Below are 19,081 nucleotides of genomic sequence, written 5' to 3' on the forward strand. Positions count from 1 at the left end.
TACCAAGCCTTACTGGTTTTTTCCCCTACTGATTATCCCTTGTAACTGTATAATCTTCGCATTGCCATTCCTATCACCCTCCCATTGCTCTCCTCTGAACTCCTGGAATAATGTTGTAATGGCCTTTTCCACCACACATTCCTCTTATTTCCCCTCAATTCATTCTGCACATGATGTACCCAGGGATTTTTTTTAAAAAGACAGATGTGATCACATCAGTTCCTGGCTTAAAATCCACTAAGGTTAGCCCAGTTGCTCTTAAAAGTATGGAAAAAAAAAGTATTTTAAGAACTTAATTCATCTGTCTTTTCTCTACATTTCTGTCTCTCCAATCACTTCTTCCACAGTTAACCATGGACTCACCATAATGACCTTTCCTCAATTCTCTAATCTAGCAGTTCTCAAAGTATGTTCTCCAGCCCAGCAATAGCCGGGTCATCTGAAAACTTGTTAGAATTGCAATATGTGCAAATTCTTGGGCCCTGACTTGGATCTGCTGAAGCATAAACTTTACAGTGGGGTGCAGGAATGTATGTGTTTTTTTTTTTTAATATATTTTATTTATTTACTCGTGAGAGGCACAGAGAGAGAGGCAGAAACACAAGCAGAGGGGAAGCAGGCTCCCTGCGGGGACCCCATTGCAGGCTCAATCCCAAGACCTTGGGATCACAACCTGAGTTGAAGGCAGACGCTTAACCACTGAGTCACCCAAGTGCCCCAGAAATGTATGGTTTAACAAGGCCTTCAGTGAGAACCACTGAACTTTTGTATTCACTGATTCCTTCCATTGCAGCTGTTTCTCTCCTCCCTTTTCTTACTTTCTACTTGCTTTCCATATTCCACCTCAAATTTTATTTCTTCTGGGGCATCTTGCCCAATGCTTCATTTTTCCCATTGTTTATTTTAGATTCTCTTGTTATAAATTCTTCACAGTTTCTAGTATTTTTCACTCAAATTAACTATTACAATGTGTGATTATACATATATTTGTAGGGTTAGTTAATTCAATGTCCATCTCCCCAACTAGACTTTGCAAAACAGGACACCATGGACCTACTTAGATAGACCCATAATTTATTAAGAATGGTAGCATATGGGGGTGCCTGGGTGGCTCGGTCAGTTAAGTGTCCAACTCTTGATTTGGGTTCAGGTTATGATCTCAGGGTTGTGAAATCAAGCTCCATGTCAGGCTCCTTTCTGGTTGTAGAGCCTGCTTGAGATTCTCTGTCTACCTTTCTCTTTGCCCCTCCCCAACCTCTGTCTCTTAAAAAAAAAATGGTAGCACATAAAAGAGGCTCAGTAAATATGACTAGGTTACTGGCAATATGTTGAACAGAGAGATAAAATGATAGTGAAAAGACAAAGTAAAGGAAGGCAATTAGCACATTATATTGTTAATGAGAATCATTCACTGATTTAAGGAAGACATTACATGAAACGTACTGAATCGGAGTGTCTGCTAGACATTCTAGGCTGGTACCATTAACAAATATAAATGAAATTCAAATATACCAATTGCTGGTAATCACTAATGACTTTAATGAAAGAAAAAAGTGCTTAGTTAAACAGAGTATGATTATACAGAGCTCCCTTGTAAACAAAGACTTTTGTCAAGTACTTTTCTTTTTTAATTTCTTTTTCTTTCAGAGCACAAAGAGCTTTGTTCAATCTATGCTTGTCTTGCATATGTTTTATATAAAAAATATTTACAACATTCAACAAAACATAATAAAAGAGACTGACTAGTTAAATGTTTTATCTATGGGAGCAGCACTTCAGTAGAAATAGTTTAGACTAAAATCCTAGAACCTTGGTTCCTTAAATTCTGAATTATGTTTCCTAGTTACTAAGCAACATGGATGCTTCATGGAGGACCATGTTTCCCACACCGATTCAGCTGTTTTTCCTACTTGGGATTGCTGACAGACAGAAGTTGAGGTAATATGGCCACAGCCATGCACTAAAGTAAAAGATGATGACTTAAGATCTGAACTGTGGTAAATGTCTGGATTGACAGATAAGGCAGCACTTGTTCATCTGCATCCCTCTGCGGAGGCTTGAGAAAAAGTAAAAACCTCCTCCTTGATAAGTTATGTATTTGGGTCACTGGTTTTAAGAAAGAAAGGGACAGCTTAGAAAAGTGACCTAGAAAATTGAAAAGTTAGGGCTTAATTGGAAGAAAAAAATAAAAATAATAGGTCTTGTTCCCAATTTGCCCAGGAAGGTTGTGAAACTGTACCCTTTTGCCCTTCCTTTGTGTCCACTAAAAGGAGATTATTTAGACAGAGGTCTCCCCATGATGGCTGATGTGAAAATGTGAAATGTGAAATGTGGTCATGTGAATGTGAAAATAAGGTCACCCTTGCTTGGTTCTCCTCCACATGCCCTATCTGAAAAAGATAATTCTAATTTTGTGTAGTAATAAATGTATAATGGAAGACTCTGTAGAATTAAAATTTATTAGGATATTTTCTGAAAGCAATGTCTGCTCCTTTTAAGGAACCTTACTCTCAAGGATCCTCATTTTACAACCCATGTTATTCTTCTTCCACATTGTTATTTGGCCACTTACATTTCTGATACCATCTCCTTTTCTTAGTTCATGCCTCATTAGCTACCTAGAGTCTAGACCATGAAATAGCCTCCTAAAAGATCTTCCTGACTATTGCTGACCTTCCACCAATTCATTTGCCAGGCCACCACTCAGGCCAATGTTTCTGCAGTATCCGTTTGATTATGCTGTTTGTCTATCCTTCCATGGTTTGCTACCACTTATTTTTTATTGATTGATGGTCAAATGTTTTCTTATAGGATTAAAAGTATTCTATGACCCAGTAACAGATTACTTTTTTTCATTCATATCTCCCACCAAAACACGCCTCCACCATCAAGCTCTATGCATATTTACTCTACAAGCACAGGTAATTCAAACATAAGATATCATTTAAATTTATTTGACTACATAATGCCGTTTAACATCTCCCAGCCACTGTATTGTGTTCTTGCCCAGAATATCCATAACCTTCTCTAGAATTTTCTGCCTGGTTAATTCTTAATCCTCCTTCAAGAAGGCTCATGTTCCAACTCTTTTTTGAAATCTATCCCAACCATTCCTCCCCTCTTCTCAATAAGCATATTTACTATTACCTCTGTAAAACTTATTTTCTCAGTATATTTATCAACACATGACATACATATCCTTTTATAATTCATTTTGTCTTTTTTCACTAGATAGCTCCTTAAAGACAGTAAGGTTGTTTGACGTCTTTAGCCAGTGTCCTGTATGAGAAAGGCCCTCAGTAAGCATATTATAAATGAATAATTGAAAATGTATTGCATGTAACAATTTACATTTATAGTTCATTAATTCTATGAGATGAATTGTGACTCTCTCATATTTATCTTTATATGTCCAGTGCCTATACAAAGCCAATCAGATTATAAGTATTCAATAAAACAGAATAGATGAATCAGTGGATGAAAAAGTTTAGAGTTAAATTGCTGAACTAGAAAAATGCAATATCATAAAGAAGAATAGTTTGTTGGGGAACCTTCCTGGCTCAGGGAGTTGAGCATCTGACTCTTGATTTAGGCTCAGGTCGTTATATCAAGGTCATGGGATTGAGCCCCGTGTCAGGCTCTGCGCTCAGCACAGAGTATGCTTGAGATTCTTCCTCTCCCTCTCCTTCAGCCCCTCCCCATCATGTGCACTCACTCTTTCTCTCTCTTAAATAAATAAATAGATAGAGAAAATATTTAAATAAAAAAAGGATAGTTTGTCTTTGGTTCCAATTCACCTTCCCTTTCATCCTGTAAAGCCATCTTTTCCCTGCCCTATATTATGCCCATTTGCATGTGTCTTTGCTTCTCCTTCTCCACCCTAGCTGGATAGTCCTTGCCACCAGTGATTTTTACTTGGCTGTTTGTTAGTTGATGACACAGGTATATTGGCACTTTAATGGAAGTGTGTTGAAAAATAGAAAGATTTTAATGTCCAAAAGAATGAATTGTTAAAAAAGAATTTCAAGCGACTTGATGAACATAATAGATATTTGTGAAGGTAAGGGATACAGAGAGAAGAGAAAGTGAGAACAGAAAGGAGTAGCAATTTACCCATCTCTGAGAAGGTACAGAATTTCCATGAAGTGAGGTCACTAAATAAGTGAATTGATCACCATTTCCAATTCTTTGGTTGTCAAAACAAAATGAATCTTGTAAATATCAAGGTTTCTTTTTTTGCAAGACACAGGTTTATTCAGAATTGTAGAAAGCCATATTTTTACATAAGATTCTATGATTTGACAGCTTTTAAAGTCATGTATTTTAGAGTACAAAGAGTTTCATTGGCACTATTTTTTAGTGAATTCCGTCTTAATATTTTCATTCTATGTGGCATAACAAATTATAATGGGACCACTTTTAATCAACTTGTTTTTTCATTCTGTTAATTTTCATGTCTATTTGGGACATCCATTAAAGTCAATATCCTTAATTTAATGGAAGATTTCCTTTTGAAGTTGCTACATTTTTTCTGCCTAAATTAACACTGAGGATATGTAATGGATGTGTTAAATAGATAATGCTATTAATGGGAAAACTGCATAAATTAAATACAAGCCTGATAATTTTCAGAGCATCTGTTTTATTTTCAACAGTTCAGATTCTTATGCAGTGAATAAGCACCTGAAGAAAATGGACCTCTACTCTGTATTGTCTATTACCCTAAATTTATAATTACTATGGCAAAACCTTATTTTAGTTTTGATATGAATTTAGCAGAAGGAAGAATATAGGCTAATATTTGATCTCAACTGGACAACACTTTCACATACACACAAAAATAACCCTAATATTTGGGGAAACTTTTGAGGGGAGTCATTCTTTAAAAAATCCTGTAAGTTGAATAGTGAATTAAGAAATTTCAGGGAATTAGATTTAAGGTTTTTAAAATGGTTAAGCAGGATAAAAAGTATAATGCTTTGTTCTAATGTTATACTTCCTCTTTAGAAGCAAAATAAGAAAGCTGGTACATAAAAGATGCAATATAAATTTTTACAGGGTTTTTTTTTTTTTTTTTAATTTTTTTTTTTTTTTAATTTTATTTATTTATGATAGTCACAGAGAGAGAGAGAGAGAGGCAAAGACACAGGCAGAGGGAGAAGCAGGCTCCATGCACCGGGAGCCCGACGTGGGATTCGATCCCGGGTCTCCAGGATCGCGCCCTGGGCCAAAGGCAGGCGCCAAACCGCTGCGCCACCCAGGGATCCCCTTTTTTGCAGTTTTGTGTTTTGGTTTTGATATCTAAAGGTGTTTAGAAATAGATCAACTTATGGGCAGCCCGGTGGCTTAGTGGTTTAGTACTGCCTTCACCCCAGGGTGTGATCCTGGAGACCCAGGTTGGAGTCCCATATTGGGCTCTCTGCATGGAGCCTGCTTCTCCCTCTGCCTGTATCTCTTGCCTCTCTCTCTCTGTCTCTCATGAATAAATAAGTAAAATATTAATAAAAAATACTAGTTTAAAAAAGAATATTAGTTTAAAAAAGAAATAGATCAACTTATGAAATGCTTAAACTGCTAATTACATATTTATTATGTGTTGCTTTGACAAAATGCGTGGCCAGTTATTTGTCTTAATGTTCTGTAACCAGCATTTTTTTCTTTACTGGTAAGTACAGGATGTCTACTTCTTATTTCAGTAATAAGAAAATTTTTAGGAAATGACTGCCACAAAAAAATTTTTTTTCAGTCTCTCTTAAAAATAGAGGCTAATAATGCTTGGGATTCATTGATTTGATTACTCTGGCAGCATTTATGTTCACTCTGAGGGAAAAAAATATTAAATTTTGTATTTTCAAAGTCCTCATACTCTTGTTCTCTTTTGTTTCTTTCCCTCTTTCATATGTGAATATACATACACACAGGCATGCATGCGCACGCACGATGTTAAGCTTTTTGGCAATAAAGCAGGAGATTTTTCTATTACTCACACTATATATTACCAGATCAAACAATCTCACAAAAAGGTTAATGAGCATCTAGATAAGATGGAACCCAAGGGTTTAGTGTTCATCATGATTTTAAATGTGGCTTTGGCTTTCTGCTGTATCTGTACCTATGGCAAAATATCACAAACTGCACAGGACCATGGTGAAATCACAAGTGCAATAAAGTTCATGGTGTTTGGATGATAAATTTGCTCATTTAATCATATTTTTTATGGTTAAAATTTTTAAAAAATCAACAAAAATGCTTCCAGTTTGGTTTGGGGGATACTTTATATCACTGTTTGTTTTTTTTTTTTCTCTAATGTATTCAAATACTAAAATTTAGGTACTCAATCAGTGATTTCAAGTGACATTAATAAACCTAAATTACAATGTGTCAAAAGGCTTTGACAAAAAAAAAAGTTCCCCCAAAACAATAAAAAAAAACCCTATTACTGATATTATACTAAATGCAAGATCTTAGGGATTTTTTGGCTATATTACTAACTTAAAATGGCTTTTGGATTTTTAATATTATGACCCATTCACAATATCTATGATAAGCTTAGGTATCTAATTGTTAAAATTAATATAAAGGGAGTCACAGACAAGTTAACTAAAAATAGCTATCATTAGGTCTCTCTTTCTTTCCTAAAATTCCAAAACCCAGATAACTTGACAGAGTGTATGGCTGAAAGCAAATGAAGAGTAATGAGGGTTTGGTGGCTCTCACTGTGCATGAGTTCTGTTCCCTTAACCATGGGTACCACTGCATGTGTCAGGCTCTGGGAGGGCCTCTAAAGGACACAAAGATGTGCATGAATGTGGAAGAGTACTAGACTCCTAACAGGGATGGAAATCACGTAGTATCCAAAAATCAAAACGTAAGTCTTAAAAAGAAAGAAGAGAAGTGAGAAAAGGAGAGGAGAGGAGAAGAGAGGAGAGGAGAAAAAGAAGAGAAAGAAGAGAAGAGAAGAGAGAAGAGAAGAGAAGAGAAGAGAAGAGAAGAGAAGAGAAGAGGAGAGAAGAGAAAAGAAAATGGTTGCTAAGGACATTTTAAAGCCATCCTGATGTATGCATAAGCCACTTTAGCTGCCTATAAATAATCTCCTGCCTTAAAACTTCCACAGCCCTTCTCTGTGCCACACACTTAGTACCCACCTACATTGATTTGCATTATTATTTGTTCCTGCAGGGATTTCTTTATAACTTTTAACCTAGGTTATAAAATCCTGTAAAATGAAGGTGGTATTCTATAATGTTTTGATTCTCCTTTGTCTCCAAGGCATTGATCAGTCTCTTCCATAATTGGTGTTAAATTAATTGTTGTTGATTTTTTTATAGGACCAAATATAGCCTGATGCAATCAATAGAAGCTCAGTAAATGTTCTTGAATATAATTTAAAAATATAACTGACAATCAGACAGAATTATTCTGTAGGCTATGTTATTGTGCAAAAATGCCCCAGAAAATAAAATTGGGAGCATACAAATCAATTCAAAGGGCTTACTACTATATAAATAGTAGTAAGGTTTTTAAAACTATTTTAACTCTTGTGTGGTTTCCAGAAGATCTACAGAAAGATAGGGGCCTCTAGGCACCTACAAATGAATTCCTCCTTATGCTGGACCTGATCTGTGTTCGTTCACCTTTGCTCAGCCTGAGTGACAATGCCTATCTTGTAAACTGCTATCAACTGTAAGCATTAGAAAGTTCATGGACCCTCAAGGTTAATGTGACACCAAATCAAATCGAATTGTAATCAGAGATTTTCTTAGAGGTTTTGCCTAGGGTGAGGGGTGGGGGGTGGGGGGAACTATTTACATGTGTTCAGCTTTTAGGATAAGTTTCCCTGGACTTCTCCACACTTAAGATGACAATCCTCAGGGTGCCTGGGTGGCCCAGTTGGTTAAATGTCTGACTTTGGCTCAAGTCATAACCTAAGGGTCCTGGGATGAAGTCCTGTATCAGGCTCCCTGCTCAGTGGGAAGTCTGCTTCTCCCTCTCCTTCTCCCCCATCCCACTGCTCATGCTCTGTCTTAAATAAATAACAAATAGATAAATAGATAGATAAATAAATAAATAAATAAATAAACAGATAAATAATAAATAAATAAATAAATAAATAAATAAATAAATAAATAAATAAAACATACTTAAAAATAGATGACAAACCTCTCCCTGTTAAGGCTTTAAGAAAGAAAGAACTGATTTTCAAAAGCTAGGAGGTAAATGGGAAACACAAAAGCCATTGAGTTGAGAAGTGTTAACTGACTTATATATAAGCAGTATAAGCAAAAGAATCAAAGTACAAAAAAAAGTACTAAATCTGCATTCAGCTACTACTCCTAGAGTTAAGTCTGTTTATTTAAAAGCTCCATATTTTTCTTTACACTAACCATGAGATTATAATTCTACGCATTAAAATAGGCCTGTGTTCTTATTTTTTAAATTTTTTTATTTGCCTAGAAGTTTCCACATTGACTATTTCAGATTCTCAGGCAAGCATTCCATGTAAAAATACATAATATGCTAAAACCTATAAAGAAAAAAAAGAAACAACGAGGCAGAGAAGGAGGAAGGAAGAAATTTTGTCATAGGAAGTATATGTAGACATGTAACTACTATAACATTTAAATATATATATATTTTTTTTTTCTAAAGATATATTTATCCCCAACCCAACTTGCTGGAGTAATATGGAAGGAAAAAGCTTGGAATCAGGAATGAACATGGGAGACTGAAACAACCAATATCTTCCAGCATCGAGAAGATAGAAGAGCTCTCCCTGGTAAAGGATGGGATGGGGTTGTGCAACAGTGCCTAGGACAAACAATGAGGAGAAGAAGCCAAATTTAGAGTCCAGATAAAGAGGGGAGGGTGTGGGTAAGCATGTTAGTTGCCCTATTTCACTTTGTCCTTGATATAATAGTTTTATATTCTCTATCAGTGTTCTGTGATCTTGCATGTTTACCTTTAAAACAAAATAGGCAAGCCCAGTGACTTAACAACTACAGCACACATGTCAGAGCAGAAGGGATAATCCAAAATGTGCATTTTGAAATAGTTTTCTGTAATGTGGCACATACCTCATTGTTCCATACTTTCACTTTTTGGAAACAGTTATATTCAAAACCAATTACAGATAGCAACAATGGCACAGGGAGTCTATTTTCTGGGAAAATAAATTTTACTATTTTCAGCTTTTAGTACCTGTGTCTGTATGGCAATGAAGAATACTTTGTTGTAGTTCAGTGTAAGTTTTAATCTTTCTATCTCTGATCTGGTCAATCACATCACAAAGAAAATCATTGTTTGCCTAATTGCATATTATCTCACAGGAAATTAGAACTTGTATAGTATGAAAATTTATAGGATAGAGACATAAAATAGTGAAGCTAAACAGAAGATATATCCATCTGTCTTTTAGTCAGATACCCTCTCAAACACCATAGAATATTAAAACATATACTTCGTATGTTCCATTCCTTTTCTTACCAGCATGTGGCAAGAGAAGAGTCAATGGGGAATATCCTCATGGTTAGGCTATTTGAACCCAAACCACTGGGGAGTAGTAATTTGGACATTTTCTGACTTGGACTGAGTTTAATGCACTGTTAAATTCCTCTTTTCATATGTAAAAGCAGATGATCTCATTTTCTTAAGTGACAAATGGATTCCGTACAATATAGCTCGTTCGTAGTGAACTTTACAAATGACTCACACCATATATGACTTGTGCAATTACATTTACATTTGCTTGTCATATTTACTCTAAAATGTCACTGAGTACTTTTAAAAGTAGCACTATATGGCAAACTCAAGATGAGAAAACTGTAACTATTCATTTCAGGTTAATTCCAACTCTGATTAGGCTTATAAGAAAAATAAATCAAATTCATTTGCTAGGGTTAACTGGAGTGTTTCATTTGGGATTTTTCTCTTCTCCCCTCCCACCTCATCCCACATCTCTCTCTCTCTCCCCCTGGGGAGAATCACTGCCTCAAAGTCACACTGAAAGCTAATTATCATGCTGGAAAGATGTGGCATTTTACTTGGAAAGGTCACATGGCATAGTGAAAAGAGCAGTGAACTTATAATTAGAAGTCCAAGGTTCAAAGCCCGATTCTCCTCCTGTCTGACAGGATGAGTGTGGCATAGTAGTAGCACCTCTAAAGCCCTGCTGACTTTTAACCAGCAATGTGACCTTGGGCAAAGAGAGTTGGATCTCCTTAGTTTCCTTATGACACTTTTTCTTTTTCAGCAGTTCTTGTAACAATGAAAAGATATTATACCTGTGAAACATTTATAAAAATATCAAATTTATGCACAAATGAGGACTTTAAGCACCATTTATTAAATCAAATACATCTTCTTTGCGTGTAATATTGTCCTGTGACAGCTAGATGGAGCTTAAAAATTCACCATATGTATCTCTATGCATGCTTGATTGGCACTCCTCAAATATGTTTTTCATTCATCAAGTATCTCATAGCAAGAGCTAAAAGACTGTGATTGCCAGAAAAATCAGGGTGCTAGAGCACTAAATGTCCCTGGAGAGAATATTTTCCCAAAACTACATAAAGGTGTATGGGAAGAGTTCACAAGAAAAGTAAAAAGCCAAAAATACAAATTTCAGGGTATATTCAAAGGGAGCCAAGGGGAAGTCATCCCAATATAGCTGGAGAGAAAAGTCCCAGATATATGTGGGGGATATAAATACCCCATCCACAATATCTTATTTCACCAGTTTGTAGAAGTCAGGTTAGGAAGTAGTGCACGCCATATGGACTCCACCACTTTCTGGCTCAAAATCATTTGGCATCTATTGTTTTTTTTTTTTTTTCCTCCCACGACCACCCTTATGGGCTTAGTATTTCAGCACCTGAAGCATTACAGCCCACTACCCTTAGTCAGTAAGATGCACAAGTGCCCTTTGCAAGTTGGCTCAAAGCAATGAGATTTCACTTCTCTAAACTCTTTGGTGTGATTATAATAAGCAATGGTGGTTCTGTAAAACTGAAAAAAAATTAGAATGTAATGCTTGTCTTTGGAGGCTATTACTAATTAAAAGGGTCAAAATTTATCCATCACCAAATTCTAAATCTAGGTTAGAAAGAACTACAAACATTTGAAATCCAACAAAGAGACGGTTGCTAAGATCCAATTTATGAGGTCATTAAACTCATTGTCCTTCAAGACTATCATAGACCCCAAAAACTGTTTTTCTTTCTTTCTTTCTTTCTTTCTTTCTTTCTTTCTTTCTTTCTTTCTTTCTTTCTTTCTTTCTTTCTTTCTTTCTTTCTCTTTCTTTCTTTCTTTCTTTCTTTCTTTCTTTTTTCTTCTTTCTCTTTCTTTCTTCTTTCTTGTTCTTGCTGTTCTTGCTGTTGTTGTTGTTGTTGTTGTTGTTGTTCTTCTTCTTCTTCTTCTTCTTCTTCTTTTTAGAGAAAGAGAGAGAGAACATGGCAGGGATGGAGGCAAAGGGCAGAGGTAGAGGGAGAATCTTAAGCAGGCTCCATGCCCTGCAGGAAGCCTGACATGGGACTTGATCTGAGTTGAAATCAATAGTTAGACACTTGACCATCTGAGCCATCCAGGTACCCTACCAAAAGCTCTCTGTATGGATCTCCTAAATATCTGTTGTATTAGGATCCAGGGAAAATAAATTTACTTTTTTTTTTTTTAAACCATGATGATTCTTTAAATACTTGATAATACTCCAGCTTTTTTTCCAAGCTAAATATTATTCTCTCGACCAAGTTATGTAGATTACTATTCATTGACCATTTTAACCACTCTCCTAGAACTAGTACTTGTTTGTCTACATTTCTTTCCTTTGTAGTACTCAACAGTGGATATCATAAATCAATTATTGTTTAACCATTATAATACTATAGATCATCTGCTCTTTTGGACTATATTTTACAATTCTATTACTTTAGTACATATTGCACTTGCTTTTAGATTATTCTCATGATATGACTATTATAGAGTCTAATAAAACCTCTGAATCTATTTTTTATTTTTATTACTGAGAAATTTAAATATATACAAAAGTAGACTAATATAATAAATCTCCTATATATCCATTATTCAGCTTCAACAATTTTCAACTTTTATGGGTCTTATGAAAGTTGTTTCGAATATTCTGAAGAGGAATACACATTTTTAAGCTGTCCTTTGTAAAAGCACGTATTAAACTAGAAATTGCACTAGTAAACTCATGAAAATTATCATGGAAAGGAAAAAAACAATGATTACCAAATGACAAAATTAAATTTTGTTGTTATGACATACATAATTAATTATAAGGAGTATGGTAGACAGAATAACAGCCCACTCAAAGATGTTGACTTCCTAATACCCAGAATTTATGACTATGCCAGGTTACAAAGGAAATTAGATTTGCAGATGGAATTAAGGTTGTTAAACAGCTAATGCTAAAATAGGGAGGATATCCTAGATTATTTGGATGAACTCAATATAATAATAACAAATGTGGAAAATAGAAATAGATGAGAGTCAAGGTAAGATGTAACTGTGGAAACAAGGCATGGAGAGATGTAACATTACTTGATTTTGAGATGTAATGGGGTCATGGCCAAAGTGTTCAGGTAGTCTATAGAAGCTAGAAAAAGCTAGAAAACAAATCCTCCATTACAGCCTATGGAAGGGTTCAAGCCTGTGTTGGGCTTCAAGCCTACTAAACTGTAAGATAATAAGTTTGTGTTGTTTTAAGCCATTAAGTTTGTGGGAATTTGTTATAGTAGCCAGGGAAAAGTAACTCAAAGATGCAACCTATAATGTTTATTATATCATTCAGAATATTTATTACTTCAGATACAGATTATGCCAAAACCAATTAATATATGTTTTATATTCTCATTGCTATAATTAAACATATTGCATTGAGGTAAGAATAAGTCAGGTGGCCCATCACATAGTGGTTAGGGGTGTGGTTTTGTAGTTGCATGCACTGGGTTCAAATTCCGGCTTTGCCAATTACTATCCACATGAACTTATACTAAGTAATTAATCTTCCTTTACCTCAGTTATCTAACTTGAAGAATGTGTCCAATATTTCACAGATTATGAGAATTGAGAATGCTAGAGCATACATGTAAAGCACATGGCAGTGGCTTGCACATTAAAAGTTATAAATAATTATTTTTAGTTTAATATTTTAAAGTTTACACATTACTATAAATTTTCTTTAAGTAGAAAATGCTCATAAATCCAGCTCATTTCAATTATCTTGTCAACAAAGAAAACATGAGAAAACTTGTCAACTGTCTGGCTGAAATCCAGACCTTGTCTACAGTGTCTCTAATATCTTCTGATCTATTAAGCTACTAACCCTATTAGAAGGAGAAATTGAATTAGTCTGACGTGACTTAGTTTGTGTGAACCCATATTGAAACTGAGTGGTATGTGTTCTTTCTTTCGGGTACTCACTAATAATTTCCTTTATAATTGGTTGAAGAATTTCATCTGAAATCAATGTCAATTTCATTTGGCTAATGTTTGCATAATGTCTCACTCCTCTCTATAATGTTTCACTCCAGAATCTCATGCTCAGAGCTTCTTATGATGTAAGATATTGTGAAAGTCTGTAAGCAGCTCACACTTAGCAAGATGATCCTCAGGATTCCAGACCCTCAAATTATTCATGATTTCTGGAGATTATAACAGTGTTTCCAGAGTTTATAATTTCAAGACTTCTTAAAGTCTTAATTATTTTACTAAGAAGGATTTGCAGTGAGAAGGTTAGTAACTAGCCAAGCTTCTGTGTTAAAGGTCTCCCATTTTTCTAGCCCTCTCTTCACCTCCCCAAATTTCCAAAGGTGTGAATAAGAATTGGAACCAGCTTCTGAAACACCTAATAAGTCACTTATTTTTAAATCTCAAAGCTATTTTTTATTACTGTGTTAAAAAAAACACCTAACATTAAACATGAAATCTGTCCTCTTAACAATTTCTTAAGTGGATGATAAAGTACTGTGAATTAAGTGAACAACATTATACAGAGGATCTCTAGAAAGTTTTCATCTTGAATGTCTGATGCTCTATATCCACTCAACAGCAACTTCCCCGTCCTCCTAAGCCAGTTCCTGCTAACCATCATTCTAGTTTCTGCTTCTATAAGTTCAACTATTTTAATACTTCAAATAAGTGAAATCACACAATATTTTACTTTCTATGATTGGCTTATTTAACTTAGCATAATGTCCTCAAGTTTCATCCATGTTGAAGCATATGTGAGAATTTTCTATCTGTTGCTGACTAATATTTCATTTTATATATATGCACCATATTTTCTTCTTTTTAATTTAGCTTTTCCCCCTCCTGTATTGAGACAAATTAAAATTTAATATTGTATAAAGATTAAGGTGTACAATGTAATGATTAAATATATATATATATATCAAAATGATTACCACAATGAGGTTAGTTAACATATCCTTCACCTTACATAATTTCAACTTTAGTTTGTTACTTTTGTTATGGTAAGAACATTTAAAATCCACTCTCTTAGCAACACTCTAGTGGAGGATTCAATATTGTGAACTACTGTCATCATACTATTGGATCCCTTGAAGTAATTCCTCTTATAATTTCTTATATCCCCAGAACATATTCCATTTAAAAAGTTTGTACCCTTGAACCAACATTTCCCTATTTTCCCCAACTCTCAGCCTCTGGCAACAACCAACGTATTCTGTTTCTGAGTTGAGCATTATTAGATTCTACATATAAGTGAGATCATACAGTAAGTGAGATCATACAGTATTTATTTTCCCCTAAACTATTTCACTTAAAATAAAGCCCTCAAAGTTCATCTGTGTTGTTACAGATGTCAAAATTCATCCCCCCCCTCCCCCAGCTAATTAGTACCTCATTGTGTATTTATGCCAGATTTTCTTTTTCAATTAATCCACTGATGGGCACTTAAGGTTCTTTTCATTTCTTGGCGATTGTGAATAACATTTCAATGAACATGAGCATGTGATGATCTATTCAAGATACTGCTTTCAGTTCTTTAGGATAAATATTCAGAGGTGGAAATGCTGGAACATATGGTAGTTCTATTTTTAATTTTTGAGGAATCTCCACATTATTTTCCATCATGGCTGCAACATTTTGCATTCAAGGTTTCTCTCTAAGATTTTATCTATTTATTTATTTATTTGAGAGAGAGAGAGAGAGCACGAGACAGAGCACATAAGTGGAGAGGAGGGGCAGAGGGAGAGAGAGAAGCTGACTCCCCGCTGAGCAAGGAGAAGGAGATGGGGCTTGATCCCAGGACCCCTGGATGAAAACTTGAGCCCAAAGCAAACAATCCACTGAGCCACTCAAGTGCCTTTACATTCTAGATTTCTTGACTAAAGCTTCCATAGATCACAATTAGGGCAATACTAGTGCTTTCTCATCTTGCTATCTTCAAACATCTACTGAAGAACTGTGAGCCACCATGTCTGAAATTTTGATTCGTTAATTAAACAAATTTATAAAGGTAAATTTAGAATTAGTAGGGGTGAAATAAGTTTCACATATCAACCTCTTATGTGGCCCAGCTTTGACCATGAAAAGACTGATTTGATTTGTGATTTAGGTAATAGGTTTGTCAATTTGCAACTGTTCCTAATTGCTAAGTTCTCATTAGGTGGGAAAAAAAAAAAAAAAGCATGACAGAAATTATATATATTATATATCAGCATTAGCCTTTCAATTGTGGACAGGTACATGCAAATGGGTGAGATAGAACCCCTGACTTAGGTAACTTTTGTCATGCTCCATGAAATAGTTAAAAATAAATGTAGATGAATTCTCAAACAACTTTTGATTGTTTATATACAACTTTATTCATACTGTCTTGTTTTGTTTTTAATAGAGTCTAGCCTTGTGTTGTTCCCTACATATGTAAAAACAGTGCCTTGCAACTGCTTAAGTGGATTCTGATATTGTATTACTGTGTTCCTTTCTTTGTCCAACAAGCAAAACTCACCCTTTAGGAGTTTATAGATAATAGCTACTTATTGTCTGAGTTTTTCCCCGGGATATGTGTCACATGGGAAGAAGATATACCTATAATAATGAATATATCAAAGGTGCACAAAATGGGGGCACCTGGGTGGCACAGTTGGTTAAACTTCTGGCTTCGGCTCAGGTCATGATCCCAGGGTCCTGGGATGCAGTCTGGCATCAGGCTCCCTGCTCAGCTCTCTCTCCCTCTGCTCCCCACCCCTGCTCGTGCTCTCACTCTCGCTCACTCTCTTTCTCAAATAAATAAGTAAAATCTTTTATTTAAAAAAAGGTGCACAAAATAATCTATTAATAATTATCATAGTGTACTCCTTGTCCCAGGGAATAATATTCTATTAGTATTAGTTAAAGTCAGATGATTACATATCCTAGAAAAATCCAAGCTTATCTAAACTGATGAATTATACAGTTTTATTGCAAATGTTTAATGTTTTTCTCTTTCAATCTAATGTCTTTTCCTTATGAAAAGACAACTATATTTAAAATTCCATGTGGACAGGTGATATATTTATTCTTCTAAAATGTCAGCAAATCATTGAAATATGAATAGATACATAGTAAGCATGGTATGCGTTCTCGAGAGGCAGCCTGGGTGGCTCAGCGGTTTAGTGCCTCCTTCAGCCCAGGGCCTTATCCTGAAGACCTGGGATCGAGTCCCACATCAGGCTTCCCTGCATGGAGCCTGCTTCTTCCAATGCCTGTCTTTGCCTCTCTCTCTCTCTCTCTGTCTTTCTCTCTGTGTCTCTCATGAATAAATAAATAAAAATATGGGATGAGCACTGAGTGTTATTCTGTATGTTGACAAATTGAACACCAATAAAATAAATTTATTAAAAAAATAAAAATAAATAAAAATAAAATAAAAATAAAAAAATAAAAAAAATACGATCTTGAATAATCCCAATATTCCAAGCCAGATAGTCTCTGGCGCTGTCACTCCATTCTGCAGGTGATTAGGCACTTTTTCTGAAGATCCTATTCAAAGTTAATGATGAAGTCAGGAATGGAATTTGTTTCCTAAATCCTTCTGTGTTCTTTCTGCCCTAACATGGCACTTGCTTACACAATTTCACAGTAGTATGGATTTTAAGGAAATTAGAAAATGAAGAAATCAAGGGAAACTGAATGTTGATAATCTCAACAGTCCTTGAATTCTGCTTATCTACCACTAAACAGGCAATTCACTCAGAAGCTAGGGAAACCTTAATACACTCATCAAAGTCCTCTTTACAATTACAGAGATATTAAAGAAAGTGTCCAACAGTGAGAGGTGAATCTTAAGTAGTTTAAAGATTGCATTTAGATGATGAAGATAAGAGCAATAATACTTAATGCTACTATAGAGCCTTTATTCCTGGAGGCTCAGAGTATTTAACTAAAGGTCAAATGATATAAACCCCTGATAGCTACAAAACTAGGCTGAAAAACTTTATCTATTCTAATAATATTTTGTGGGGTTTTTTCTGCCCTTTTATTTTCCTGCAGTCGGCATTTCCAATACCTAGCCATGAGCATTCTAGCACAAATTTTCTTTAAAAAAATGGGGTTATTTTCAACTTGCAATAAAATGAAATGCCTTAGTGCCTTGTTAAATGACTGTTGAGAATAATTAAATCTATGTAAATTTAATTCCACCCCAACACAAAATTTTTAAAAATTCTATTTAGCCAATAGAAACATAAAAATATAGAAGCATGAGTAATTGCAAGCAAACATTACAAACATCCTGTAAGAAGGAGAAATACTAAAAAGAGGTCCTGATAGTCTAAAATAGAAGAGGACAAGCAAACACAAACTTTTAGATATTGTAAGCCTTGTAATTTTTGCCAATTACATATATCTCCATCTTCACAACATAGGATAAAACAAGCCCTACTGGGCGGCAACACTATAAAATGAATGTGAATCTATGCTTAAAGAAGTAACAGAGAAGTCTGCACTGCCAGACAAAATAAAACAAAATATTTTCCTTAAATATAAATAACAGTTTTCTTACATGAATTATATATGTCTAACTTTATATTTCATGGCACGTTAAACTGCCCTGGATGTGGTTGATAGGAAGATTATAATCTAATAAACTTTGGAAAGATTATAATCTTGTATATGGCAAACTTGTATGTTTCCTGCTATTGACAGAGAAGAAAGAATACTGTGAATCTGCTGAATTGAGGAATTGCTTCAGCCATGTAAACTCAGCTGGGGTATGGAAATCAAACTCAAGAATTTTGGATGCCTGGGTGGCTCAGTTGGTTAAGCATCTACCTTCAGCTCAAGTTATGATCCCAGGATCCTGGGATCGAGTTCCACATTAGGCATCCAGCTCCCTGCTCAGCAGGGACCTGCTTCCCCCTCTACCTCTCCACCTGCTTATGATCTTTCTCTCTCTGTCTCTCTCAAATAAATAAAATATTTAAGAAAAATTTAAAAATAAAATCTAGATTTTTTTTAAGAAGTTAGTCTCTATTCTTCATACTGAATAACTTAGTAAAACAAAAAGTGTTTTTAAATGCATAAAACACAAGGCAAAGTTTGTTAATAAATCATTCTAAGTAATTTTTATGAATTGCTTTTAAGAGATATTAGTTAAGAATTTTAACTATTAATCATTACTCTTTTTATCTAACTAAAAAAAATTACTTAAAATCATAATATCATAAAACTAATCTAATTAATTAAAAACATACTAAATGTTAACTAATATTTTGGCCTTTAAGCATCTGCTACTTTAACATTATATAAAACACAAATGATTTTTTCTCTCAATTGGCAGTTTTCCTTCACTATAAATCTCCACCTCCACCAATATATGTATATATATTGATAAAATACTCTGGCAAGAAAGAATGTCATATTATAGAAACTATGCAGTAATATAAAGACAGTTGAGAGTTTCTATTTTAAATTAGTATCTCAATAAGAATCCTTAATTTAATCTAGACCAGATTTCATAAAAATACACATTAAGACAATGGGAGAAATTCTAACTAAAGAGATATCTCAGATTTGTCATTTTTTTTAGACGTAAAAATGACATTAATTGAAGCTTATA

The 19,081-nt window shown here is 34.7% G+C and overlaps 1 protein-coding gene and 1 long non-coding RNA gene across 11 annotated transcripts in view; one reads left to right on the forward strand and one right to left on the reverse strand.

The window, feature by feature from the left end:
* The window catches only part of LRRTM4 (leucine rich repeat transmembrane neuronal 4), a 708,453-nt gene that overhangs the window by 458,289 nt on the left and 231,083 nt on the right, over nt 1–19,081 (reverse strand). The gene's annotated exons all lie outside the window — the stretch shown is intronic.
* The window catches only part of LOC140601267 (uncharacterized), a 113,951-nt gene continuing 96,711 nt past the window's right edge, over nt 1,842–19,081 (forward strand). For all 8 annotated transcript variants that reach the window (XR_012004291.1, XR_012004293.1, XR_012004295.1 and 5 more), the window contains exons 1-2: nt 1,842–1,938; nt 8,650–8,776. This is a non-coding gene — a long non-coding RNA (uncharacterized lncRNA). The remainder of the gene's footprint in view (nt 1,939–8,649; nt 8,777–19,081) is intronic.

The sequence above is a fragment of the Canis lupus genome, chromosome 12 (assembly GCF_048164855.1).
Source record: "Canis lupus baileyi chromosome 12, mCanLup2.hap1, whole genome shotgun sequence".
Lineage (NCBI taxonomy): Eukaryota > Metazoa > Chordata > Mammalia > Carnivora > Canidae > Canis > Canis lupus.